Genomic DNA, 18,168 nt, shown 5'->3' on the forward strand with positions numbered 1-18,168 from the left:
TCTCCGATTGCTACCAATAGTTAATCAAATATATTTCTCTATTGGTACGATTATATACAATAAATTAATCCTGCGCGGATTTATAATGAGTTATTTCGCTTTGTATTATGTAAAATTGATATTTATCATACAAATTAAAGAACAAATTTAGGGAGTAAAAGTTTAATAACACTAGAGACACCTATAACAATGAGGTGGAACGTGGATTTGAACTTTCACCTCGCGCGTGCCGTGACTCATTCGTTAGTTTGCGTTTATTTCTTCCGCCCTACCGAGCATCGAAATATGATTTTCTTATGAAAAAGTATTACAAGCATTGGCACTTTGTATATAACAGTATGGTTTCACATTTGTTTGTAAACACGCCTTGTTCGGCGAGGTAAGGGAAATGCGCCACGCACTCCACAGAGAAATAGTTGTCACACTTCTCGAAATAAATCATCAAGATTTTACCGTCCTAAGTATACAACCGACTTATTTATCAATTTGTTCAGATTGTAACTTCGTAATTGATAAATACAGAAGGTTTTACATAACAATTTATTAAAAGATATCGTTACCCAATTTAATGTGTGCGAAAAAAATTGTGATGTTTATGGACCTAGTGCAGAGTCTGTGAGAGTAGCACAAATTTGTTTTAAGCGTTGATGTCAAATTTGTCAAAAATGCACGTCGCTCTGGTCGCCCGCCCTTTTACGGATAAAATGGATGGTATTTTTGAAAAAGTGGAGCAATATCGGCATATCAGTAGCTATGACGTAGCTGAAGAACTGGGATTTGACCACAAAACATTTTTTTCGCATTTGAAAAAAACTGGGTATACAAAAAGCTCAATGTTTGGGTACCTCGCGAGCTCACTGAAAGAAACCTAATGAACCGTGTTCTCATTTGTGATTCTTTATTACGACGTAATGCAACCGAACCATTCTTAAAGAAGCTGATAACCAGTGATGAAAAGTGGATCACGTACGACAAGAACGAGCGAAAAGGTCGTGGTCAAAGGCCGGTCAGGCTAAGGCGAAACCCGGTTTAACTCGCAACAAGGTGATGCTGTGTGTGTGGAATGGAAGGATATTATTCATTATGAGCTGTTACCACCAAGCAGGACCATCGATTCTGAACTCTACTGCGAACAACTGGTTAGATTAAAGCAAGCAGTTGAGAGAAAGCGGCCGGAATTAATCAACAGAAGGGGTAGTTTTTCATCATGATAACGCTAGTCCTCACACATCATTAGCCACTCAGCAAAAATTAAGAGAGCTTAGTTGGGAGGTGTTAATGTATCCGCCGCAATAGTCCTGACCTTCACCTTCAGATTTCCACCTGTCTGCGTCTCTTCAGAACCCTTTAGGCAGTGTCAGGTTAACATCTCGAGAGGACTGCCAAACCCAATTATCGCCGTATTGTAATCAGAAGCCCCAAAATTTCTATAAGAATTGGATCATCTGCAGGATGGCAAAAAGTTATCGAACAAAATGGTACCTACATACTTTAGTTAAATGTAAATAAACTATATTAGAAAATGTTGTGAATTTTCTTAAAAATGCGAAGAAACATTTTCCCCATACTATTTATATGACAAGTGTACCTACATTGTATATCTCACGTGAGTTCTCTGCATAATGACAAATACCCTACACCTATGAGCCATATTTCTAGAAGAATTTTGAGATTATAGGAAAACAACTTATAGAAAGGCGATATCATAAAATACTTTAAATTTCAAATAAGACAAAGGCTATAACGATTGTAATATTCGTTTGACATTTATCACACGTATAATGGAAACGTATGAGCTACGTACGTCGAAAACTTGGGCAATTGTATGTGAGCCCCTTGTGTTTCGTCGCTGTTTCAACACAACTCTCTCCTTTTACGATAATGTCAGTCGTTGCCATTCAAAGACGCGCGAAGTTGGCCGATGTGTGCGAAAGGATAAGCGTTTGGCTTATATCTTTGCGTATAATTTGAAATATATAGGAGTGCGTGTATAAATTCGATATAACGGGAAAGGGTTTGGTAAGCGCCTGTTAGAGGAAAGTTTATCTGCCCTCCGTACTTTGGAGGAACTAATGTTTCTAAGGTTGTATGCCTCTAACCTCTTGGCGGTTTTATGATTAAGTTATACAAGCAACAGTCACGTATAGCAGATATTTCAGAATGAATTCTAATCTAGTATTATGGTTAAACTGGAGGAAATACGGAGCAGAAAATTAAGGATGGAAAGAATTAATAGTTTGGAAGTAAAATGAAGTGCCAAAAGGATCGTCTGGTACATAATCCGATCAAAAGATCTTTATATCTTATAACTTATCCATTCCATGATAAATTCAAATATCCATCAAAATTTTTCGATATATTAATAAGTATAAAAGTAATTAAAAAATAATATGCAATCAAAGTTACGAAACTCTCTCCCGTCCAATAACAAGGCGTAAAATAAAATGAAAATATGAAAGTGTTCAAAAAACACTATCTGAGTGCTGCAGCTTGTTTCCCTAACTAATTAACGTTCGAAGAGTTGGCCTTTTAGGGCGGCCGACTCAGTTTACAGTTCCAATAACTGCTGCTTTAACCAGTATAATTCTATTCAATATTACGTAACCCTCACGACAGTCTATACGGTAGCTTGAATTTAATAAGAATTGCCAAACAGCCTTCACATTTGCCCAACTGTTTCATCTCGCGTAAAATATTAAATTTGGAATTAACATTCAAAGATTCATCTGAAAGTGATATTCGTTATTTGAAACGAGTTATTTTCCGTTATTTATGATTTTCGTTAAATGTAGTCTCAACGAACGTCGAATGAACGCCGCTTTAGCAAACCGCTACTAATTATTTCAACAGTGGGTAGTGGATGTACTTTATTTAGCGTTGAGTTGGTTAACGCTCTGACAAGTAGCGTTGGAGGACCAGGAGCTCGTCTGTCCGCGTCGCATTTAATTACACATTAAATGTACAAACACATCATAACCTCCACATTCACGGTTTACGTGTAAAACGTTACATATCAAAACGTTGGCATAATTTCAGTAAACTCTTCGAGTTGTGTGTTAAATCTTTAGCGGTTAAATTAGTTAACTTCCTTCAGGAGTATGACTCGAAACTTCCTCTAATTAACAACGATTGCGCTAAACTGGAGATCAGGTAATGTTTGAAGACGTTATGCTAAGTATACGGCCAGTAACTCGAATGGGAAGAAACTATTCTCTTAGACAAAGTTTTATTCACATCGCAAGGCAACACGGCTACATTCAGCGCTTGAAATTAAAAACCATTGGAATTGGCTTATGTGCACTCTTATTATGCATAAAAATCTTATGATTAAATAAAAAAAGAAGAGAGAGAAGAAGTCTTCATATTTATACAAATCTAAAACTTTAGATTTCCGAGGAAGGAAAAAGGAAGATGTTAGGAAATCTCAATTTATGAATTTAATTGTAATTAAAATATTAAAAGTGTCGAAAATTAATACAAATTATAAATTTAAATTTATTTCTTCGATATTTACATTATTCGACGCGATTTCTATTGGTATTGTTGTGACTAATGAATTGTGATAAGTAAAATATGCATTATAAGTGCGTGTTTCAACATTATTTTCGTTCTTCTCTCGCTCCATTGCTATTTGCTTCATGCCGCGTTCTCACTCTCTCTCAATCGGACTCAATCACTCTCTCTCTTTTTTCAGACAAAAACGCTTCTTCGTGACGGTAATATTATTATTATTACGGATGAAACGAAGAAGTTTCACTTCAATAATTAGATGTGATATTGTAATTATGGCATCGAAGGACTATTTGTAAAAATTAAAAATCTTTTGTTCAACTAACTTCTTAATCTGACGAAAGATTTAAAAACCACGGTTTTTATGTAATTAAGAAAATATTTCGAAATTGCGACGCTGAATTTCCTTAGACTTTGAAAAGATTCGTATTCAAAGTTGGCTTTAAGTCAAGAAATGCTGTGCAAGTTGAAATAAGAGTGAAGTACCCCTGTTATTCCGTGTTAGGGTTTCAATATTAGCCTGCTTATTATTCAAGTACCTAGTTTAATTAAAATACTTAAGAGTTTTCTGCGTACACTCTGAGGCGGCTCATTGTAATAAAGTGCATTCAATGGGCTCAAATATGTTTACGTTGCGCGGTTTTTAATATTAAACACTTAAGATATTTTAAGCATTCTTTAGCCGACTGAATAATAGCCAAAGTTTCAAACAAAATATTTTAATATTTATTTATATCAATAAAGTCCAATAGAACGTTGAATAATAGTAAAAGTATTAAAATAGCTTTCCGAAAATATTAATAATCGAATACGGATTGGGCAATTATAACGCTCACGAAATACTTTTTCTATTTTCCAAGCACTTTTAAAACTATTTACTGCTTTATAAGTACCTTCTATCTGCGAGAAAAATTAAGTAGTCAGTGAAGTTTCAATTTCCCATGCATCTTTTAGCATCCACTTTAATGTTTAGTTTGTGAACCATTAAGAATATATTACAGCACACGCTACGAGATTTGCAGGGTATATATTGTTTTTTCTTCTATATGAGTCTTTCAAAACACAAAGCTTATTATATCATTACTACTCATATAAACCGATGTTCTCTGCTGAATGAGCTAGTTAAGAAAATCAATTGCCGTTATCATCTTATCATGGTTTTAGTGCTAGGGAGTTTCGATATAGTTTAGTTGTGACCCGCGCTAGATCCAGGCTTATACGGCTAACTTCACTAAAGCTCCACTAAGTAAGTTTTCAATTTATCGCGTGCTGCGCGGTTGCGGATAATGTCTTGAAGAATTTTCACCTACCTGAGCGAAACACGTCATCGCAAAATAAAAATTGTATTTGTTGAAGACATTTCAATTCCAGGCTTAATTAATTGGATCGAAAATGTTTACAAGGATTCTAAATAATATTTTTCATTTGAATCTGTTTTATTAAGCCAGTGAGGAGAGAATGTTGAAAATGCTGCAACAATTCAATGAATATTTAAACAAAAATTCATTCAATTTCTCTGACTAGATGAATCATAAAAAATATTTTTGTGCAATCTTTCGAGTCTGATATTAAAGATAAATATATTTTCAAAATAATAAAATGAATTTGTGTATTTACTTTGTAAAATTTAATTATCATTAAACGTAGGATATAAGAGGTCTTTCTGTGACGATCGAAAATCGAAAAATTTATATATACTTTAAATAAAACTTCTTCAGAATTACTACATTGTATATGTCGCAGTAAAGTAGTTAAATCAGAGAGTTAATTGAATCTCTGGGCAGTTAATTAAAGATGATCTGAGAGCCATCAACTTGAAAGATAACTATTTAATAGTATGATTAGATTCTATATCGGTTATATATTTTTTAAAGTTTAAATTGTAACACAACTCGCGTTAAACAAAAATAATATTAAAATAACACCTTCTTAAAATTATAGACAAGTTTTTGTTTACGGTAGAATATTATTCCGATCCGATGAGAATTCGTTGCTTAAAACAATTCTTTATTCCCATAGCCACTTGAAACAACATTTATTAGGTTTTCAGGGCGCACATTTGTTATACGATTCACAAATCAAGGACGAGTAAACATATCGGAATATGCCGAAAGGCAATTGTATAAGGCATCTGGTTAGTGTCGGGCCCAAGTGGTATTGCGAGTAATCGGTTCGCACATGAGGCTCAATGTAGATTAAACGCATATTCACATGGAACGTTAAAAAATCTTCATTTACAGCCTCGATTCGATAAACATTCTGAGCTACATGCAATTTTCCGTTGTTGGTTGCAAGATGTTTAATATAATTTATATGAAAAAGTATAATTATTTGAACTGAGCAATATAATTTTAGAAATGGTTATACGTTTATTATGTACTAGATGGCGCGCATCTGCGCAGGATTAGTATTTCGAGAAGCTTATATTAGCTTGGCGTATAAAAAAATTACTGAATATATTGACTATTTAAGATAAAAATTTCCATCATACATCACATATGCTAGTAACTCTAGCGGTTTTGGTAGCCCACACGAGAATAGTAATTGGTAGATTTTTTCCTACTTACTTAATATATTCGACAATCCACACAATATCTGTATAATTTGTAGCCTATATGTTATTCTGACGTTTAAGCTAAAGTTTCATTACATTCCATTTAGTAGTTATTATGTAAAAGAGGAATAAAAATCCATACAGACTTTCGCGTTAATAATATTCGTAGGATATCCAATCCAATTTCTGGCAGTTTGCAACAACGGCGTTTGTCGTATTCAACGAATAATTTTATAACATCCTTGACGACCACATCGCATAATTGGGGCATGTGTACCGAATGGTGGATAGAACCCCAAGCTACTTATTGAACTCATAACCTAGTGCCAAGAGAAAACCTGGTTAGACACTTATGAAATTGTCAAGGACCTTGACTATAAAGTCAAGTATAAACTTGGATGGATATTTTTAACCAAAAAATATAGTTACTACAAACTCGTCAAAAGAAATCAGCTACAAACAACTCTGAAGCTGGTAGCCGTACGTTGAAGACCCAATCGAAGTCACTCGATCGTGTTCGGCACTATCTACTGGCATTTAAAGAAAAAATATACATATATGAGACACCAAGGGTTGCAGCACCACTATTTTGCTTGTTAGATCTGATTCTTTTCAAGAAGATAATGGACCTACACGCTCCGCTTTAGCTTATAAAAAATGCAAGATCCGCTGTACTCGTTGTTCGTAACACAGTAAAAAGTTGACTTATTACTTATAATGCAAAAGTTGAGAGAAGTTTACAATTAACATATTTCTACACAATAACGTGACAAATGCTATATTTGACGGAGATAAATTAAGTTTCTTAACTATATCTCAAGTTGACTGTTCTCATCATACTTGCTTCTTGGAAGCTAATTTAGGGCATTCTAATTTGCAAACGTACGATGTACTCTAAGGCATTGTTAACTTACAATAGGGTTCACTATTATTGTATTCAGTAATGAGACAAATACTCAACGTTATACATAATTTTCGGAACTAGGGGCAAGGTTTTTATTTTTTTAAATACGCTACAAAGAATTATATTTAAGTAAAATAGAGTTTCAATAGAAATATAAATCACTTAGAATTCGACTTGGTGATTGTTACTGTGACTCCCACGCGAGTTTATAAGTTACCTATTTGAATTTAAATTTATTACAGATTATTAATAAAAACTACGTTTATACTCGTATGATTTCTGCTAGATACAATTAAAGTTGGAAAGGCTCAATTGTATACTTATAAGTCTTTATGAAAGTAGTAACTTAACTTATTCATAGATATTTTAACCTTCGCCCAACCTGTTTAAACGCTGTACCAAATATGCGTTAAACGCCTTGGAGCGTCATGTTTCACCAATTTTGCATGTTTTTAACGAAACGTGATCCAGAACAAATTGACTCATAGAAGCTCGGTCACGAAGGCATAATAAAGCTTCGCGATTTACTAGAATATTTCGTGAAATGGAAATAGGAAATAGGTGAATGCGACTGTGGATAGCAGGCGGGTATTGAAACAATACATTATGTTTGTCTGTAGTCGTAACATCAATACTCCTGATACCCATAGTAGTCCCGATTACATATTCAACGAGCCACTGAAATACCAGGATTTTTATTTCAAAGCACAAAAGTGCAACCATGCTTTATCAGTTGAATTCTAACGTGAATATGGGCTAAGTTAAAACTGATACAGTGAGAAACATAATTTATCACCAAAACAAATAGTTTTTATTGTGGAATGAAAATGACAGTCATCTTTATATATAAAAAATGCTGTTTATTTGTCTCGCTTAAACTCGAGAATGGCTGGACCGATTTGGCTAAATCCTAAACCTTGAAATATTTTGGAAGTTCGGAAATGGTTTAAAAAAGTAAAGAAATATACGATAAATGTCAAGCTGGGAAATATATACGTCTTTTGTCTTTGTATAAATAAAAAATTGTCACTTGGTTGTCAGATAGTTATGGATGCCTTAGAAATTTGTGTTTCATAGCTGAAGCATGAGGTACGTTCTTTTTAGATTGTTTTTAAACTTTTGTATAAAGTTGTGACACAAATTTATGTAGGCGAGAGCAGTGTTGGCCTAGTGGCTACGGCGTGCGACTCTCATCCCTGCGGTCGTAGGTTCGATCCCCGGCTGTGCACCAATGGACTTACTTTCTATGTGCTCATTTAACATTCGCTTGAACGGTGACGTAAAAGATACTGACCAAATCGACATGTCTTAGACCCAAAAAGTCGACGGCGTGTGTCAGGCACAGGAGGCTGATCTAGGTGATCCTATTAGATTAAAAAATGATCATGAAACAGATTCAGAACACTGGTGCCCAGACCTAAAGAGGTTGTAGCGCCACAATTTTTTTTATGTAGGTGATATAGTTTACCAGCTATTTAATAAAATTTGATAATTCAATTGTTTATTCAAAATATTAATATATATATATATATATATAATATTCTGTAAGCGAGGCATAAGACTATAATTGTCTAGCACAATTATGTGAAAAATATCCTTAAGCCTCATTATCCACTTAGGGTTAGTTTTCAGTAGTTTCTGTTGAAGTTTGGATAAAATATAATTTTAAATTATCAAGCTTAATTTTTATTTTAACCACAATTTCGTTTGAGTTTCGCGTTACTTCTCCAACTAATATGCAATTATGACGAAGTGCTCATTAATGTCTATTCCCTTGACAGTATCCGTTGTGTTAAGGATTCTGAAGCTGTCTACAGGACTCATAGTGGCGAGGGCGTGTCTTATCACCCTCTAAGCACTTGGCGTCATGATCCTGTCTACGTTACAATACCATGGTTAGCTAAACCATGAAAAGAACGTTGCTATCAACATTATGAAGATTTATTAGAGGACAGGGAGAAAAGTACGAGAACTGCTGCTAGTAGCTGATATTTTATTGAGAAACATCTAATTTCGTTAATATTATTATCTATTTATACAACTTTAATATTAACTTGAATTATCACACATTAGTAAAAATGAAGTGAAAATTGACGCATCAACCTCATGACATACTAAAGCTTATACGATCATAATATTATATAATACAGAAAGTCATATACCAAGTAATTTCTCATACGATTTTCACAAACGACTTTGCGACACGCAAAAATAGAGGTGCCCTCAAACATTACTCAATTTGTTAAAGAAAAATTGGAGTTTTACGGTAATAAATGTGCAAATTTAAATATTTCATCGCGGCTCGGTCTAGAGGTTACATTGTATTACTCCCTGATTATAACGTTGTTGGGGATTTTTTAAATTTATAACTCCCTACTGCGCAGTGCGGTGCTGCGGCGTAATGCGTGCTTAACCTAATGAACACTTTAGTCTGCGGGAAGTGATTTAGCTATGTTATAGATATTATTGTTTTGATAAGAGTGATATTATACAAATGTATTGAATTGTTATGAATCTTTTGTTCATCAAGATGTGAAATTCATTATTTTTCAATATTTTAAAAAACTAGGTAAAGTAAAATCCCTATACATCGAATTATTTCATTAAAGGGTTAACTAGCTTTTAATAATAATTCTGGTAAATTTAACTAAAGGACGTCTTGGTACATCTACTAATTAGTTTAACTCTTTCATTACATTATACTTAACGGAATCCTTAGTCCTGTAATTCCTTTAGTCTGCGGGAAGTGATTTAGCTATGTTATAGATATTATTGTTTTGATAAGAGTGATATTATACAAATGTATTGAAGTGTTATGAATCTTTTGTTCATCAAGATATGAAATTCATTATTTTTCAATATTTTAAAAAACTAGGTAAAGTAAAATACATCGAATTATTTCATTAAAGGGTTAACTAGCTTTTAATAATAATTCTGGTAAATTTAACTAAAGGACGTCTTGGTACATCTACTAATTAGTTTAACTCTTTCATTACATTATACTTAACGGAATCCTTAGTCCTGTAATTCCTTTAGTCTGCGGGAAGTGATTTAGCTATGTTATAGATATTATTGTTTTGATAAGAGTGATATTATACAAATGTATTGAATTGTTATGAATCTTTTGTTCATCAAGATATGAAATTCATTATTTTTCAATATTTTAAAAAACTAGGTAAAGTAAAATACATCGAATTATTTCATTAAAGGGTTAACTAGCTTTTAATAATAATTCTGGTAAATTTAACTAAAGGACGTCTTGGTACATCTACTAATTAGTTTAACTCTTTCATTACATTATACTTAACGGAATCCTTAGTCCTGTAATTCCTTTAGTCTGCGGGAAGTGATTTAGCTATGTTATAGATATTATTGTTTTGATAAGAGTGATATTATACAAATGTATTGAATTGTTATGAATCTTTTGTTCATCAAGATGTGAAATTCATTATTTTTCAATATTTTAAAAAACTAGGTAAAGTAAAATCCCTATACATCGAATTATTTCATTAAAGGGTTAACTAGCTTTTAATAATAATTCTGGTAAATTTAACTAAAGGACGTCTTGGTACATCTACTAATTAGTTTAACTCTTTCATTACATTATACTTAACGGAATCCTTAGTCCTGTAATTCCTTTAGTCTGCGGGAAGTGATTTAGCTATGTTATAGATATTATTGTTTTGATAAGAGTGATATTATACAAATGTATTGAAGTGTTATGAATCTTTTGTTCATCAAGATATGAAATTCATTATTTTTCAATATTTTAAAAAACTAGGTAAAGTAAAATACATCGAATTATTTCATTAAAGGGTTAACTAGCTTTTAATAATAATTCTGGTAAATTTAACTAAAGGACGTCTTGGTACATCTACTAATTAGTTTAACTCTTTCATTACATTATACTTAACGGAATCCTTAGTCCTGTAATTCCTTTAGTCTGCGGGAAGTGATTTAGCTATGTTATAGATATTATTGTTTTGATAAGAGTGATATTATACAAATGTATTGAAGTGTTATGAATCTTTTGTTCATCAAGATATGAAATTCATTATTTTTCAATATTTTAAAAAACTAGGTAAAGTAAAATACATCGAATTATTTCATTAAAGGGTTAACTAGCTTTTAATAATAATTCTGGTAAATTTAACTAAAGGACGTCTTGGTACATCTACTAATTAGTTTAACTCTTTCATTACATTATACTTAACGGAATCCTTAGTCCTGTAATTCCTTTAGTCTGCGGGAAGTGATTTAGCTATGTTATAGATATTATTGTTTTGATAAGAGTGATATTATACAAATGTATTGAAGTGTTATGAATCTTTTGTTCATCAAGATATGAAATTCATTATTTTTCAATATTTTAAAAAACTAGGTAAAGTAAAATACATCGAATTATTTCATTAAAGGGTTAACTAGCTTTTAATAATAATTCTGGTAAATTTAACTAAAGGACGTCTTGGTACATCTACTAATTAGTTTAACTCTTTCATTACATTATACTTAACGGAATCCTTAGTCCTGTAATTCCTTTAGTCTGCGGGAAGTGATTTAGCTATGTTATAGATATTATTGTTTTGATAAGAGTGATATTATACAAATGTATTGAAGTGTTATGAATCTTTTGTTCATCAAGATATGAAATTCATTATTTTTCAATATTTTAAAAAACTAGGTAAAGTAAAATACATCGAATTATTTCATTAAAGGGTTAACTAGCTTTTAATAATAATTCTGGTAAATTTAACTAAAGGACGTCTTGGTACATCTACTAATTAGTTTAACTCTTTCATTACATTATACTTAACGGAATCCTTAGTCCTGTAATTCCTTTAGTCTGCGGGAAGTGATTTAGCTATGTTATAGATATTATTGTTTTGATAAGAGTGATATTATACAAATGTATTGAAGTGTTATGAATCTTTTGTTCATCAAGATATGAAATTCATTATTTTTCAATATTTTAAAAAACTAGGTAAAGTAAAATACATCGAATTATTTCATTAAAGGGTTAACTAGCTTTTAATAATAATTCTGGTAAATTTAACTAAAGGACGTCTTGGTACATCTACTAATTAGTTTAACTCTTTCATTACATTATACTTAACGGAATCCTTAGTCCTGTAATTCCTTTAGTCTGCGGGAAGTGATTTAGCTATGTTATAGATATTATTGTTTTGATAAGAGTGATATTATACAAATGTATTGAAGTGTTATGAATCTTTTGTTCATCAAGATATGAAATTCATTATTTTTCAATATTTTAAAAAACTAGGTAAAGTAAAATACATCGAATTATTTCATTAAAGGGTTAACTAGCTTTTAATAATAATTCTGGTAAATTTAACTAAAGGACGTCTTGGTACATCTACTAATTAGTTTAACTCTTTCATTACATTATACTTAACGGAATCCTTAGTCCTGTAATTCCTTTAGTCTGCGGGAAGTGATTTAGCTATGTTATAGATATTATTGTTTTGATAAGAGTGATATTATACAAATGTATTGAAGTGTTATGAATCTTTTGTTCATCAAGATATGAAATTCATTATTTTTCAATATTTTAAAAAACTAGGTAAAGTAAAATACATCGAATTATTTCATTAAAGGGTTAACTAGCTTTTAATAATAATTCTGGTAAATTTAACTAAAGGACGTCTTGGTACATCTACTAATTAGTTTAACTCTTTCATTACATTATACTTAACGGAATCCTTAGTCCTGTAATTCCTTTAGTCTGCGGGAAGTGATTTAGCTATGTTATAGATATTATTGTTTTGATAAGAGTGATATTATACAAATGTATTGAAGTGTTATGAATCTTTTGTTCATCAAGATATGAAATTCATTATTTTTCAATATTTTAAAAAACTAGGTAAAGTAAAATACATCGAATTATTTCATTAAAGGGTTAACTAGCTTTTAATAATAATTCTGGTAAATTTAACTAAAGGACGTCTTGGTACATCTACTAATTAGTTTAACTCTTTCATTACATTATACTTAACGGAATCCTTAGTCCTGTAATTCCTTTAGTCTGCGGGAAGTGATTTAGCTATGTTATAGATATTATTGTTTTGATAAGAGTGATATTATACAAATGTATTGAAGTGTTATGAATCTTTTGTTCATCAAGATATGAAATTCATTATTTTTCAATATTTTAAAAAACTAGGTAAAGTAAAATACATCGAATTATTTCATTAAAGGGTTAACTAGCTTTTAATAATAATTCTGGTAAATTTAACTAAAGGACGTCTTGGTACATCTACTAATTAGTTTAACTCTTTCATTACATTATACTTAACGGAATCCTTAGTCCTGTAATTCCTTTAGTCTGCGGGAAGTGATTTAGCTATGTTATAGATATTATTGTTTTGATAAGAGTGATATTATACAAATGTATTGAAGTGTTATGAATCTTTTGTTCATCAAGATATGAAATTCATTATTTTTCAATATTTTAAAAAACTAGGTAAAGTAAAATACATCGAATTATTTCATTAAAGGGTTAACTAGCTTTTAATAATAATTCTGGTAAATTTAACTAAAGGACGTCTTGGTACATCTACTAATTAGTTTAACTCTTTCATTACATTATACTTAACGGAATCCTTAGTCCTGTAATTCCTTTAGTCTGCGGGAAGTGATTTAGCTATGTTATAGATATTATTGTTTTGATAAGAGTGATATTATACAAATGTATTGAAGTGTTATGAATCTTTTGTTCATCAAGATATGAAATTCATTATTTTTCAATATTTTAAAAAACTAGGTAAAGTAAAATACATCGAATTATTTCATTAAAGGGTTAACTAGCTTTTAATAATAATTCTGGTAAATTTAACTAAAGGACGTCTTGGTACATCTACTAATTAGTTTAACTCTTTCATTACATTATACTTAACGGAATCCTTAGTCCTGTAATTCCTTTAGTCTGCGGGAAGTGATTTAGCTATGTTATAGATATTATTGTTTTGATAAGAGTGATATTATACAAATGTATTGAAGTGTTATGAATCTTTTGTTCATCAAGATATGAAATTCATTATTTTTCAATATTTTAAAAAACTAGGTAAAGTAAAATACATCGAATTATTTCATTAAAGGGTTAACTAGCTTTTAATAATAATTCTGGTAAATTTAACTAAAGGACGTCTTGGTACATCTACTAATTAGTTTAACTCTTTCATTACATTATACTTAACGGAATCCTTAGTCCTGTAATTCCTTTAGTCTGCGGGAAGTGATTTAGCTATGTTATAGATATTATTGTTTTGATAAGAGTGATATTATACAAATGTATTGAAGTGTTATGAATCTTTTGTTCATCAAGATATGAAATTCATTATTTTTCAATATTTTAAAAAACTAGGTAAAGTAAAATACATCGAATTATTTCATTAAAGGGTTAACTAGCTTTTAATAATAATTCTGGTAAATTTAACTAAAGGACGTCTTGGTACATCTACTAATTAGTTTAACTCTTTCATTACATTATACTTAACGGAATCCTTAGTCCTGTAATTCCTTTAGTCTGCGGGAAGTGATTTAGCTATGTTATAGATATTATTGTTTTGATAAGAGTGATATTATACAAATGTATTGAAGTGTTATGAATCTTTTGTTCATCAAGATATGAAATTCATTATTTTTCAATATTTTAAAAAACTAGGTAAAGTAAAATACATCGAATTATTTCATTAAAGGGTTAACTAGCTTTTAATAATAATTCTGGTAAATTTAACTAAAGGACGTCTTGGTACATCTACTAATTAGTTTAACTCTTTCATTACATTATACTTAACGGAATCCTTAGTCCTGTAATTCCTTTAGTCTGCGGGAAGTGATTTAGCTATGTTATAGATATTATTGTTTTGATAAGAGTGATATTATACAAATGTATTGAATTGTTATGAATCTTTTGTTCATCAAGATATGAAATTCATTATTTTTCAATATTTTAAAAAACTAGGTAAAGTAAAATACATCGAATTATTTCATTAAAGGGTTAACTAGCTTTTAATAATAATTCTGGTAAATTTAACTAAAGGACGTCTTGGTACATCTACTAATTAGTTTAACTCTTTCATTACATTATACTTAACGGAATCCTTAGTCCTGTAATTCCTTTAGTCTGCGGGAAGTGATTTAGCTATGTTATAGATATTATTGTTTTGATAAGAGTGATATTATACAAATGTATTGAATTGTTATGAATCTTTTGTTCATCAAGATGTGAAATTCATTATTTTTCAATATTTTAAAAAACTAGGTAAAGTAAAATCCCTATACATCGAATTATTTCATTAAAGGGTTAACTAGCTTTTAATAATAATTCTGGTAAATTTAACTAAAGGACGTCTTGGTACATCTACTAATTAGTTTAACTCTTTCATTACATTATACTTAACGGAATCCTTAGTCCTGTAATTCCTTTAGTCTGCGGGAAGTGATTTAGCTATGTTATAGATATTATTGTTTTGATAAGAGTGATATTATACAAATGTATTGAAGTGTTATGAATCTTTTGTTCATCAAGATATGAAATTCATTATTTTTCAATATTTTAAAAAACTAGGTAAAGTAAAATACATCGAATTATTTCATTAAAGGGTTAACTAGCTTTTAATAATAATTCTGGTAAATTTAACTAAAGGACGTCTTGGTACATCTACTAATTAGTTTAACTCTTTCATTACATTATACTTAACGGAATCCTTGGAAAATTATTCGCCTTTTTGGTTATCATCATTTTTAAAGATTCTTGGTAAAACTATTATGTTATAAGGTAGAGAGGCTACATAACATAAATATTATTAAGAAAGAATTGCTTTAAGTTTACTATATTTAATCAAGTTTGGCATTGCAAGTATGTTAACCCTTAACTTGGCACTCTTATGTTTTTGATTATCAAAATAATATTCATAGTACTTAAACGTAATGGTCTAAGGTGTCTAGAAAAAATACCGAAAAAAAATCATGAGGGTAGTTTAAAAAATCACATGTATCTTGAGTGATACATTGCCAAATTATGTAATATTTGATTGTATAATTATTTATATAAAAATAAATACAAAAAACACGTAATTAATAATCAGTAGTTTGTACCATATATTTAATGACAAAAATGGAACTTCAACAATTAAAAAAAAAAGAATACAAAATCATATAAATTTTGGAAATTCACATTATGGAAATTGAAAAAACTGTTCCTATCCTACTGTTCTATATAATAGACACAGCTTCATACCACATTTGATGCACTTAACAGTAGTCAGCTTGATGCTTGATGCATAGCTTGCATCGTCCTTTAAACCAAAATGTAGGGAAATGATTGTACCCATCATATTTCACGTCTGCATTTGGTCTTACGCTACAGGGTGTTTTTATATTTTTTTTTATTTTCTTTGACATTAACTTGTTCATCATTGTATGTATCATTTACGTTATCTATCTTTTCAATTTTCACTTCTTCTCTTAATTTTATGAAATTCTTCATTTCTTGGCATGTCTTCTACACAAAGGACATCGGAATCTGCATCGCTATCACTTGTCGCATTGTCCTTATGTACTCTGTATGTTTTTGTTTTCATTTTTTTTCAATCTCCATTTGAGTGTACCTGGAACCACAAATTATATTTCTATTAAGTTGTTAGAAAAGCTGGTAGTGTGTACCATGAGATATATATCAAATATATACAGAATTGTTAGTTCCTTGGCAATGTGCACGAGGAGATACATTCTTTAATCAGTAAAATGAAACATCAACCAGACAATTAAAGAATATCCAAATTAATAACTTCAGTGCTAAATATAATTATAATTTAGTGCAATTATTCACTAAATATGTAAAAGAAATATATTTTCATAAGTTTTCTTACAATCAATCGGAACTTGAACTTAAGTGAAGTTTTACAGCTCCTCAGTACGACCAACACAAACTAAACTTGCATTAAAAAACTAAGAAATGGTCTAAAAATTCGTAAACAAATATCAAGTTCTCGTTCAAAAAGTCACAGCAGATTTTTTTAATTCTGATGTATCTCTACAAATACTCTATCAAGTTAAGGGTTAAACGAAAAGTCTCTCGTTCCAAATCAGCGTAGCACATGATCGTTGTTCTTCTAATATATATTCGATACAGAAACAAACAACAATGTTTATACAGTGCGGAATACAAGAGTCGTATCTAGTTTGCATAGTATTTTTCTTGACAAAATGCAGTTTCCAGGATTGAATAAAAATGAAATCTAGAATTGTAATCCGAGTCTTGGGGCGAGTGCAGGCACAGATAACAACACAAATACAATTTATTCTGATTACATTTTGTTTTTATAGTAGGTAATCTTTGCATCTTTCGTAATTTGTCTTGATAAATGGATACGAGCTTTTAAGCAAATTATATGTTCAGTTTAAAAGTATTCAAATTCCTAAACTTTCGTTAATTTTCTTAATTAAGTTAACCAATAACAAATAACCAAATAGATGTTTATCACCCAGATTCTTACGTGATTCTTCCGTGACTTGACGTGTGGTCATTTCTGAAATACTTTTTGCATGCTAAGCATGTTAGCTGTATAGGATCGTAAACTGATGAAACTTGGGAAAATTAAATTATACCTCTTGAGTGCTTTATTTAGCACAATATTGTAGTATTGATATACTTCATAATATTTTCGCGGTGAAGACTTTATTCACCAATTTACTTACATTTGCGCTCCCCGCGGCTTGTAAAGTAAAATTACCCGCCATGTTAGGGTTGTCAAATAAAAAAAAACTTTTTAAAAGTAGATTGATAGTTAACTTGCAATAATTGAATATTCATAAATGCTAATAGACTTTAATTAATTATTATTTTGTGTTCATCATTCGTTTTCCAGAGTCTGCTTTCTAAGAAATCTAAGAAATTATAGCTAATTGCTATTAATATTAAATTATAATAGCAACTCAGTTATTATAATTATATTGACATGATGACTCCATACTTCGAATAAATATTTATACAATATTTTACTACGATAAAGTACTGAGCTTATCGTCTACAAGCTTAGCAATCGTAACTTGAGTGCAAAACCCAATTTACGAGCCAGTGTCCACGGAACGAATCCCTTTTGACAAGAGCAGACCGACAATAATAATATTATGCAGGGTGGCAACCCTATCTCGGCGGCAGAATAGTGCCTCTTTTACG

General features: G+C 30.6%; 1 protein-coding gene across 1 annotated transcript in view; it reads left to right on the plus strand.

The window, feature by feature from the left end:
• LOC123720183 overlaps positions 1-18,168 on the plus strand; it is a 69,964-nt gene that overhangs the window by 42,569 nt on the left and 9,227 nt on the right. The window lies entirely within an intron of this gene.

Source organism: Pieris brassicae, chromosome 2 (genome assembly GCF_905147105.1).
Source record: "Pieris brassicae chromosome 2, ilPieBrab1.1, whole genome shotgun sequence".
NCBI lineage: Eukaryota > Metazoa > Arthropoda > Insecta > Lepidoptera > Pieridae > Pieris > Pieris brassicae.